The 11,865-nt window shown below is 50.4% G+C and overlaps 1 long non-coding RNA gene across 2 annotated transcripts in view; it reads left to right on the top strand.

Annotated features, from left to right (window-relative positions):
- The window catches only part of LOC109519156 (uncharacterized), a 44,242-nt gene extending 35,521 nt beyond the window's left edge, over positions 1-8,721 (top strand). The window contains exons 5-6 of one of the 2 annotated variants that reach the window (XR_002168888.1): positions 5,755-5,985; positions 8,564-8,721. This is a non-coding gene — a long non-coding RNA (uncharacterized LOC109519156). Of the gene's footprint in view, positions 1-5,754; positions 6,186-8,563 lie in introns of those variants that run through there. The other variant, XR_002168887.1, reaches the window with a different exon arrangement.
- The last annotated feature ends 3,144 nt before the right edge of the window (positions 8,722-11,865 follow it).

Here is an 11,865-nt window from a genome sequence, read left to right on the forward strand (position 1 = left end):
CGGGGTGGAACCTCCCCCCCCCCCCCCCCCCCCGTAGAGCTCCATAACTCGATTTTTACTGCAGTGATCCAGCGGCAAGCGCAAAGTACGGAGTGTGTGTGTGTGTGTGTGTGTGTGTGTGTGTGTGTGCGCGCCACAGCTTTGTGATCCTTTGCAATCCTTCCAAGATGTTGCAAAGCAGATGCCCACAAATGAAATCACGTGGCGGCCAGATGGAAACGCCCCTCGCGGTCCCTTAAATGGGAGCGAACGAAAAGGGAGCCGGTGAACGACGGGCACGGTCCCGAACGCATCAAGGCCACCGGGAGGCTTGCGGAGGCCTTTTTTGCCAGGATCGCCTCCTCCCCCCCTCTCTTGCCGCCGTCACGGAAACGCAATCTGTGCACCCCGCCGACCGTGAGCTAATTGCTACCGGGGCCTCCTCGGTTGCCAAGAACGCTTCGGCGTTTGCTCGTATCGTTCGGGCTCATCGCGGTTGGGCCCGCAAAGTGTCAGCGTGGGTTTCGGAGGTTCATTTTCTCCATGCTGAGTGCATCCTGGTACTGTTGTGCTCCCTCCCTGCTTTTTCTGTCTGCCAAAGATCCTCCCACCGTGTGATAACCAGCAATGAGCGCAACATAATGGGATCACGTGGCTTCATTTCAGCACAGAGCGCATTTTACACCGGGTTCCACGCGGGGTATGAAAACGTATTTGCCGATAGGTTGGCGAATACACCGCTACCAGTAACTCTCGCTTTGACTTCGTCAGCACTGATCGCTCGTCCGGCACGAAGGTTGCAAAACATAATAGACCAACGCAGCTAGTTTTATTTGAGGTCAACATTTTTTCCCCCCCATCTTTCTTTATACCATTTATCCCACAATTATCCCGACTCTGACCAGATGTGAGAGTTTGTGCTCCAAAAAAAAAAAATAGAAGAAGACGTAAGTCAGTGACAAAATAATGCCAGTAATGCATGTCTGAAGCAATCATCGAATAATCGGAATGCTCGAATGGTCCAATTATTTTTCCTCAAAATACTCAGTGATATGAATTTTGTATTTTCATGTAGAAATTATATATATATCCTTCAGATGTTTTCAGTTTGTAGCTCTCCTACGAAGCAAATGTATGTCACCTTTTAGCCATGTTTTTTTTTAATTTATTTATTGAGATTGAAAAGGAAAAAAAAGTGAGGAGGGGTCTTATGTCGAGGAGCAAACAATAACGGTCAGCACGACATGGGTGTCAAAATGAATAAAAGGGGATGAAGGTAAATAAACGGAGTCCGATCGCTGGAGATATTTTCCTGCTGCTGGAAGAGACTTGATATTTGCAGCTCCAAGAAGAAGTCCGGAGTTGAAACCCGTGGTCCAATGCGTCAAAGTTTTCTGGCGGACTTACATGGAAGTTAGTCAAGCGCAGAAGAATGAAGCGCACGGTTTCATCGCCCCCCCCCCCCCAAATGGCTGAGCCTTGTCTGGGATTTCAAGGCAAAACAAAAATGTTGCTCTGAGGCAGCTCTTTAACTGGTGTTCTGGTGCAAGGAAAATTGCCATTAGACAGTGGAACAAATAACCTCAAATTGTCATGGGCGTCTTCGCCGGGGATCCGAAACAACAACAAAGAATTAATCAAATTAAAAGGAACCCATGTGATGAGATTTCAATTTCATTTCCACCAGCGAGCCCTTTATTTCCATTGTTTGTTTGTTGGTCTTTTTACAAGACCAACAAACAAACGGGCAAGTCACACTGTAAGGGCTCAGTAACCGTTTTATCTTAGTGACAAATAATCAATGCTTGAAGCTTAATTTGGATATGTCGGGCAGCCTTCTTACGGGCTATGAAAATAGAAGGTGGAGTCGCAGCCCTTTCCGCACTTTTGCATGCCACGGGAGACTCCGTTGTTCTCATCCGCCACGGAAGGGGTCTTTAATCCTGCAAATTCATCGCAATGCTGTGAGTGATTCGCACCGAAAATCCTGCAGCAACACTTGCCCCAAATCCATCAGAATGAAAGGCCCCGTTTTCCCGTACCTCACAGGCCTCGCTTGGAGTCACGGCAACTTGAAACATCTCTTTCGTCCACGCGAGTGGACAACGGGCACACACGAGATGACATCGTTTTTGTTCGGATCCAACAATTCACAGCCCAAAAACTTTGCCCTTCTTTTCTTTGCTTTCTTCTATTTTGAACCCAAATGGTGTCAAACCGACGACGATTGGCTTTTATGCGAGGGGCCGAGTGCATTTGCTGTTGTTTCTGTTTCAACAAAGAATTCTTTTTGGAACCCCCCCACCCCCACCCCAACACACACAAAAAACTGTGGCCGTAGAATGTGTTAGCGCGTTTCCTCTCCCCTTCCTTAGTGAGCCCAGGCAGATTCGGCGAATGCCATATGCCCCGATGAAAGCGAGCGGCGGGCCAAGGAGCGCTGGGTGGCTGTTTTGTCATTAGCCCCTCGCAAGGCTGAGGTGGAAACTCATTTAGCCCCATGCTGGACCTTCATTATGATCGACTTGTATCAGATGGCATCTCTGGCTGGGATTTGTGGCTCCTGGCTAACGGGCGGGAAGACGCCGCGGCCTCGGCCCCTCTCCAGCCGCGGCGGGGAAAGAAAAAGGGCTTTCAAACAGGGAGGGACGGGGGCGCGGGGGGGCTCAGCGGAGAATCGCCGGCCTCGTAAGGAGAAACCAATCGAGAACTGTCAGGGATGAGGTGGCGGTGTGTAACCCGAGTTTAAAGGTCAGTGACGCAGTTTAGCCGCTTGGGACTTGCAGCCTGGGTACACTTGGTGAAAATCAATCGTTTGACATTCTCGGCGGACGGCAAAACACGAGCGGAATGCGCCGCCCGTCTCGGGATGGGGCCTTGCCGTTGTCGACTGTCCCGGCTCGGCGATGGCAACATGACACACGTGGCGGAGGTCTGGGTTCCGTCGAGCGATTCCTTCACAGACATTGCTTTGATGACGGAACGAGAAGGGGTCTCGCCCGTGCCCGGAAGTGCTCATCTTATGTTTGTGACAGAAAGCCACCCAAGTGTAGGAGCGGTGAGCCTCAACAAGGACTCCCGAGTGGAGAAAATGGGTGGATGAATTCAACGTGGAAGTGGCAGAATGGACCGCGGTTGACTTTGGATGCTCTTCCGTCCCTTTTGTGTCACCGCTACGCCACGAAAGCGAGAGCGAGAGGCCAGTCTCCGGATTTGGAGTTGAGCCCTTGCTGTTGCCGCCAGGGCAGATCGGTGGCGGCGGGCGCCGCGTTCCCCTCGTAGACCCAATTTACCCCGGCCGACCACCCACCCTGTCTGGCTCGCCGCTCGTTCCCTCGCTATCTATCGAGAACCTTCTGTCCTCTTTTTCATTGCGGTGCTCACAGATGCACCTCCCGCATGTAAATGCGCACGCACGGCAAAGAGACGCTTGCTGCTGCTGCTGCTGCTGACGCAAGCTTGCACTAATGCGCGTCCGCGGAATACAGAAATGATCAGCTTCCAATATTCCGACGCAAATGACAGCGACAAATTTCCCGCATTTTTCTGACAGTCGGGCTGGCTCCTGTAATAAAAAGTCAATGAACCACAAGCAAGCGATACATTCATTCCAATGACAAAGAGATTGATCATTTTCAGTCTGTTTTCTTTTTTTTTTTTTTAATGAAAACATGCCTGTCTTCTCAAACATGCGAGCATGCTTACTCTTGAGGAAAAAAAGAATCAAATAAAAAAAAAATCAGGGGAGGTCCCTCCATTCCATCAAACCAGAAGACCAGCAAATACATTCGCTAATAGAATTTGCCATCCTGGTCAAAGTGACAAGGGTGACAAAACACAAGCGCAAGCGACACAGCGGGTGATGTCAAAGAACAAGATCAAGGATGCCCGCTCTCGCTTACCTCATGTCGCCCGCTAAGCACGGCGCTGTATCTTTAGCATGACCCGAAAACATGCTCGGAGCCCAGGTAGGCGTCGGATGCGCCTCGACTCCCCAAAGGAGAACGTCTCGATGCCGCGTATCAGCCCGGCGCGATTGGATTCTCTTGACTTTTAACTGGGTTAACCCGCTTCCTGCTGAATACAAATTCAATTTGAGCATGCTGCGGCTTTTTTTTTTTCCATTCGCCATGTGTGCTCCCCCCTTCTTTCGCCCGCCTCGCTCTCAATAAACTGGCGCGACCGAGTAGGAGCCATTTGCCTCCATTGAGTAGACGCAAACTATCAAATTAAAATCAAGCGCTATTACTGGCGTGAAAAAAAGAAAAGAGCGAGCGAGAGCTGGTGGGCGACTGGGAATTTCCCCCCCAGTCGACGATGATCCGCTTCCTTTCTGTCTCCCGCTTTGCTATTACTGGCGTGAAAAAAAAAGAAAAGAGAGAGCGAGAGCTGGTGGGCAACTGGGAATTTCCCCCCAGTCGTCGACGATGATCCGCTTCCTTTCTGTCTCCCGCTTGTGCTCGGGCAATTGCCGAAAAGCCAAAACGGAATGAGAATGTGAGAATCAAGTTACAATCTTATGAGTGACATCTTGACTCAGCAAGAAGAAAAAAACTTTTTGTTGTTTTTTTTTTTTTTTGACATGGAAATGTCACAAACAGAGCTTGGTGTCGTGAGAAGTTCCTTATTTGGCAAGACATGAGGGAAAACATATTTCAGCCAAAATGCTTCAGTAACATTTCAATGTTTTGGTTTTTTTTTCTTGATTTCGCCATCGCTCCCCCTTCGCGTGAAATGTCACGTGACAGAAGACAGCATTTTAAAATCCATCGGAAGAAGTTGACAGCACATTTTCGAAGATCCTCAAATAAGTCCAGAGATCTTTGTTGTTGTTGTTGCTGTTGCCGTTGTGTTCTCTTTGGTGTTCTGGTGTCCGTGTGAAATAAGTCAAGAAGATCTTTGTTGTTGCTGTTGTGTTCTCTTTGGTGTTCTGGTGTCCGTGTGACCGTCCTCTCCATGGGCTAATGGCAAAGCGAGGGCGAATGAGGCCTAAACAAAGCCAGCCGTCTCCGTGGGCTAATGGCTTTCCTCGAGCAAAGCGAGGGCGAATGAGGCCTAAACAAAGCCAGATGAGGGAGTCAGGAAGCCTTTCAGGACTTCATTAGCTCTTCTCTCTGGAAGGGGAAGGTTCAGAGCCCGGCAAGCTGGTACTATTTAGCTGCTGAAGCTCAACTGGGACGCTCACGCGGCCACTCGCAGCGCAGACCAAATACCCTCTCGCTGTCCTTGCGTAGCCCCTGACTGAGGAGAAGACGTGCTTTGAGATGCGACTTTTTGTACAATCTCCAATTTGCAGTTTGGAAATGTTATTCAATGGGGATTTGTGTTCGCCCTGTGATTGACTGGCAACCGGATGCGTTATTTAAATGTCCCGAGCGAGGAGGTGACGTGGCGGGCGAGCCTGTTAGCTCATGAGCCAACAGGTGGCGAGAGCTTTGCATCACGGTACGACGGCCCGGCGAGACGTGTTCCAACCGCCGAGGCTCGACGCGGCTATATTTTCGTCGCTCAAACATGTCGGGATGTGTCAGCGTCAAAAAGAGACGAGACCAACGCATGCGGCTTCACGCAATCAGCGGCCGCATGCCACGGGCATTTTGGAGCGGAGACGACGACTTGATTTGTCACTATTTTCAGGCCTTTTAGATCCGTGCGGATTTCTGACATCATTGCAGCTTAGCGCGATTGCGAACAACGCTTTTCTCCGTGCTGCGTTACCTTAGAAGACAAATGAATTTTCAATTGACTTCTGCCAATCTCTAACAACTCCTGTAGGTGAGGCGAGGCGAGGCCGAGGCGAGGAGGATGAGCTCCACGGGGGATGCGGCTCGCGTTGAAACCGCCCCGGCCGCACCGCTGCCGTCCTCTCTCTTCGGGGCCCGGAGAGAACGCGGAGGCCGGCCCGATCGGACGGCTCTCCTGGCCGGAGACGGGCGGAGCCGAGCTTGGATGAGGAGGCGATGCGAAGGAAAGGGCTGAGAGGGAAGCCGACGGGACAACGGGGAGGTCTGTGAGGTGGCCCTTTTTGTCCGCGTGCCACTGATAGGATTGGCTGAACCGGTTGGCTTTTAATCGGATGGTGTGCGCTCACCTGCGGCGTCGGCGTGCGTTGGCTTGAAGCACCACCTAGTGCTCTCTTCTGGCACCTCACCTGTGAAGTCAAGCGTCAGAATTTGGAGAAACCTATTTGTGATTTGCAGAGCATTAAAATCAAGCAGCATCCATTTTTTTTTTTTTTAACCTCTCTTAGGTGCCACATGGTTGGAATGATGTTCAGGTCACGCAATATGTGCATTGGTGACGGGACACGACTTGCCGGAGCCCAACACCTCCGCACGATTGGAGCACTTGCGAGCCACGTCTTAACGGCACGGTGTATCCTACGTTCACCGAGTCGTCACCGCCAGCCACCAGATAACAATTAGAGCGCACATGGCCGAGCAAACTCCCCCCCTCCCCTCCCCGGCCGCTTACTCGGCGCTCATTTCAATGTGCCCTTGAACACGACGTCCTGTCAACACACATCCATCGCAGGCGGCCTACTCCAAGTTCGCGCCGCAGCCCCATCGAGCCCTTCCAAACAGGCCGGTGACAGTGATGTGAGGCTGTCGCGCCGCATCAAGGTAATTCGCTCTCAGCTTCCACTTCGCCCCCGCCCGCCCGCCCGCACCCCCTGCAAACCCCCGCCCTTGTCAGTCGAGCGCGCCGTGACCCTCGGGCCTTGGGATTCGGCTCCCCAGACCTGTTTATTTTTGATCACAACAATGAAAATTAGCATGATGCCGAGCGCCCGTGCAAGCCTTCGAGGCTGTTTGTGCGGATAAAAGGTGGTGTGTGTGTGTGTGTCTGCGTTTCTTCGTGTGGGCTGGAGTGACAGTGTCACCTTCTTATCATGGGGCCAGTGCGGTGTAGACAGGGAGATTTGGCTGCAAGATTGAGGGGCTTCTACGGTTACGGCATTGCACGGTGACAGATATCAGCCCGTACGCGGATTACCGAAACAAAGATTCCGTTAAAAAAAGTGTCAGAATGACTGAAGTGTCCCGTGGCGCTTTTGCGGCAGACGCGTCAAAATTACCGATCGCGTCGCCGCACCTTATCTCATTTGGTTTTAATGTCAAAGCGATTTCTCTCACCTTCAGATTGTGGCGCATGTGGAAAAGTTTACTCACCTCAAGTTTCTACGTTTGATGGAAATGTCCCCCACGTCAATAGCTCTGTCTTTTTATTTCTCATTCAAATGCAAATTTATGCGATGGCCATTGTGTGAAAAAGTAGCTTTTTTGTTCCTCTTATTCAAAGTCACAAGTTTGTTGGTCATCACAATTAATAGCGGCGCTTTTTCTCACTTCAAGAAGCGCCGCGATTGCCTCGCACGTCGCGGTGGGTTGATGAGGCTCGCTCAGGTTCTGGATCTCACGCCCTGGACTATTTGCCTTCACAAAAAGTTGATCCAATGAACCGAGCAATGCCGACAGCATCGAATTGCCTTCTTGACCGACTCGAGCGCGTTTCGAAAAGTCGGCGCATTTCATCCTTCCCGTTTTCTGGATGTGGCCTTCAGACCAAAAAGTTTGGAAAACGGATGGGCGGACGGACGTATTGGATACACGTATGCCGAATAACGGGATCTTGGACCTCGTTGGTCGGAGCGGGCGGGCCACGTGTTGAGGCGCTCGTGCGAACGAAGGGACAACTTTTTTCCGCACATCCGGCTGAGGCGAGTTGGCAACGCCGCCGTCCATCCATCCCGCCGGGCGCTTTCCGTCGTAAGTCTCCCGTTGGGTTCATTCGCTCTCGCACGGGGAGAAAGGCAGAAACGGCAGCTCGCCGACGATCCGTTCAAACGTGACGATGACTGAATTATCGGGCATCCGCATTTGTTGATTCCAATGCGGTGAGCGGGCCGACATTTCCTGCCGACGGGCCGACGGATGACACCGATACCTTGTAATTAAAGGAAACGCGTACCGCTCCATAGCCATTACGTTTGGATTTTGGCTGCCTCCTTTTCTGCCTTGACCTTTTTTTTGTTTTTCTTTTCTTTCAGTGTCATGCGGATCAGTTCTGCCCGCAGAGCTGCGTGCGCGCATTTTGTTGTTGTTGTTTGATTTGTGGTGGAAATGGAAATCGTCCTGGCAAAAATGACATCCACATGGCAACAACCTCTGCGCGCTCGAACAAAACAAGGTTGGAAACAACTGACGGCATGTTTCCAGGACGCGATGTTCCCTTTTGAAGATTGAAAGTCCAACCTGAAGGCTGTCGATGTCCTGATGAAGAAAAGAGCCGATTGAGGAGCAGCTTGTCGTCGGCTGCTCCGCGTGTCAAAGGTATCGATGTCAACGTGGGGTGATTCTGGCGAGGCTTGGTGCCATGACCGTCCGTGCTTTACCGCCTTAATAAGAGCTTCCGTTTGAAACGTATAAGTTGTGCCAAGTCGTACGGCACTCCCACGCAAGGGTTCCCAGGGTCCTCTTCGTGTCAGGATGCGGTTGTCATGGCACGTGAGGACGCAGACGCATCATCTCGTAGCCGTCACCGAACGACTTTTCTTCCTTTCGCTTCTTTCATACTCATGAAGACGGCTCGCCCTGAGGAAAGAAGCGGCTACATTTTCACCTCGTCTGAAAGCAGAGACAAGGGAGCGGCGTGAAAATCACCAGTTGGAAGGTTCGACGCGCCGGCTCAAGTCAACGTCAGCTTTTGGGCTCGGCTCAATGATTGGGACCTGGAGTTACGCAATGCCGGTACGGTTTTGGTTGCTTTTTTGTTTGTTTCCCTCCGCCCTCCCACTGCCATCCATACTGTTTATCTTTTGTCCCGTTTCATGCCATTGATGGATCGACCGATTCAGGGCCGAAGGCAGACCACATCCTGGACTGGTTGACCGGCGTTCACATCGAGACGGACAACCATTCGCGTTCACCCTCGCCGAGTTGGAAGGAACTTGCGTGGAAGTCGGGTACGTAAAGCACCACAGCGCCGGGAACACTTTTTTTTAACCATTAAAACAAATTTTTCATCGCACTTGTCCTCATCGGGGTCGCGGACGAGTCGTCGTCCGGCCCGGCTGACTTGAGGTGAGAGGCATTGTGCAGTCTCGAAACTACGATCCTTTCAAAAAAATGCAACGCTATTTTGCACCCCTATCTCTAGATCTTTATCGCGAGAGAAATGTTGTACCATTTGCAAAATCACCTCAACATTTGTATTGGAAGTTTAGAAAGTGTGCATACGTCTTCGCAGTTTCACTATTTGTTGCTTACTGTTGCATCAAACCAAATATTACCCTGGATATCTTTTACAAATATGTGCCTTGAGGCTTAGACATTTTCTATGTGGAGTAATGCTCATAGATTTGTGTGTGTGTGTGCATGTGTGTATCCACCCCATGACAATAGAGTGGGGCCAAGCCTTTTGAGAGCCCTTAATCCTTGAGAACACGTCTGTATGGAGTACATAGAATGAGAACAAGATGTCTGCGGTTGACACTAATCCACAATAAATTAAGATATTTTCTTTTAATATTTGCAAAGCCTTGAAATAAATTTGTCATTCATGTGGACTCGCTAAAGATGATGAACATTGCTTCGGAAAACTCCGGATGCGACTGATCCTGTCATCCACTAAAGTCGAATTTTGCTGCTTCAATTGATGTATTCTTGCGTGTTTACGAGCGGGAGGCTAACTCGCTAGCTAGATAACTTTGTGATACGTGTTCTATTTTATTTTTAATTCTTTTGAAAAGCCTGAATTAGCGACATGGAAGACGCCTCACGGATTGTCTCAATGTTTGAGGCCACTGCGAGTTCCGCACGGCTGTTTCTCCCCGCAACATAGCTTATTACATTTCTTTTTTCCATGCCACTTGTCCCAGTAAATAAAGCGGATGCCCTTTTTTTTTTTTTCCTCTGGCTCGCATACCCGCACGCACGCACGCATGTGAAATGCAGTATTCCGAGGTAATTGAAATAGTGATCCATGAAGTCACAAGTGCAATTTCACTCATAGCCAACCTAGCCATGCTCGTGCTTCCGCTCGTAGCGGGTCAAAGAAGGAAATTAATTTTTAAAAAGGTGCCCCATGAAATTGCACTCATGATAGATGAGGTGGAAAAAGGCGACCGTTTAATACGGTTACGTAGGCTTCCGTATTTTCCCAGCCTCATTGGACAAGGACGGAGTGCTTTGGGCCTTTCGCGATGTGGTTAACCTTCACGGAATGCGCAGCAGCATTTTAGAACACACCCCGTGCAACTGAAGCATTTCACGTTCAGAGTTCGAACTCCCAAAAATGAAAAGTCCAATCGCCTGCGTTGGGCTCGACAGTTGAGTCCACAGACCGATATCGCAAATGTATCTTTTTGTTTTTGAATGACCTCTGTCAGAGAGAGACGAATTTGGAATGGGATTCAAATTCGATTGAGAGCTTATGATAAGCACGGGAAAATCTCTGAAAATTTTGCATTTCTGTTTCACCGCAAATGTTGAGTTGAGCAGAAAAATGCCACCCGGGGGGGGGAGGGCGTGGCTGTAGCTTAACTTGACTCCGCTGCACTCCATGTACCGGTAGCTCCGATTGCGCCAAGACACGATCATCATGAAAACACGCGACGGAATTCTTTGCTGATGATGATATCCATCCCTACTGAACATATTTTGTGAGAATGGATAATATTGAGAGGAGTGAAACAATTTTGCTCCCCTCTCAAAAAGAAAGAATCATTGTTTTTTGTTTTTTTTTTCATCGTGAAAACTCAATACAAACAAAAAAGTCAATTTGGTCCTCGTACCGGGCCATATCCGGTACCTCGTACTCCTCAAACGCTACCCACAGAGGCAAGCTCAAATAATTCCTGATATTCATCAATATTTTTGTTCATTTTCAGGGCGGTGCAATGGTGGACCGGTTAGCACGTCGGATGTGCTCTGCTTTAAACGCAGTCCCGGCCAACTTGGGCCAACAAAGTGGCCGCTCACCCAAGTGCTTAATCTCCCGTATTAATCGATTCCAGTCGGCCCTTGTTCCAACGTGCGCCGTTGACCATCTTTTCACCGCTGTAACGTTGACATTTCAAAGTCCCGATTTCACGTCATTGGCGGAAGGAGGTGGTCCGAAAGGAATCGGCAGCGCTTTTCAACTCGAACCGCGATGCGCCCCGTTGGCGACGACGGCGCTCACGGTGACCGCCTCCCTTGACAAGCTGGAGCTCATATTTCACTCTGCTGAGTTCCCGCTCCTTCGCTCGGTCGTTCTCGCTCCGCCCGGTTTCCTTGAGGGGGAGTCGAGGCAAAATCTCCGGGCCTGAAAAGTATGTGAGACGAGTCGGTCAGACGGAGGTTCGAGGTGTCATCGGGGAGATGTTGTGTTTCGACACGAAAGCCGGTTTGTGCTTCTCAGCAGACCTGTCAGGAGAGCGTTTGATGTTGTATTTGGCCGACGGCCCCGGGCGCCGTGCTTGTGTTAGCTTTCCGATGGATTAGCTTCATATAACTTGCCTGCCTGAGGTTGCCTCTCGGTATAAGACGTTGGGGTGTCAAATTCATCAATTCAAAAAAAATATTTTCTTTTGGGCACCAGAAATTCGTGACAAAGTCTGGCAGGAATCCTTCAATAGATTGATTTATATGAGATGGCCCCAAATTAAATTCCCCTTCTCAACCGAAGGGGGGATGGGGGTGAGGGGGGTGTCGAGGAGTACAACACGCAATGCTCTTTGCTTCCTATCGGAAGGAAGGCTTGCCTCTCCCAAACCGCGTCTGACCGTTGACTGGGGCTTTGGCGGAGGACCGCGTTGGCGGCGTGTCAGCGCAGGAGCCCATTGAGAAGGGCCTGGGACTGAGGGACTGAGGGACTGAGGGACTGAGGGACTGAGGGACTGGG

This window comes from Hippocampus comes, unplaced genomic scaffold, assembly GCF_001891065.2.
Source record: "Hippocampus comes isolate QL1 unplaced genomic scaffold, H_comes_QL1_v1.1 scaffold226, whole genome shotgun sequence".
NCBI lineage: Eukaryota > Metazoa > Chordata > Actinopteri > Syngnathiformes > Syngnathidae > Hippocampus > Hippocampus comes.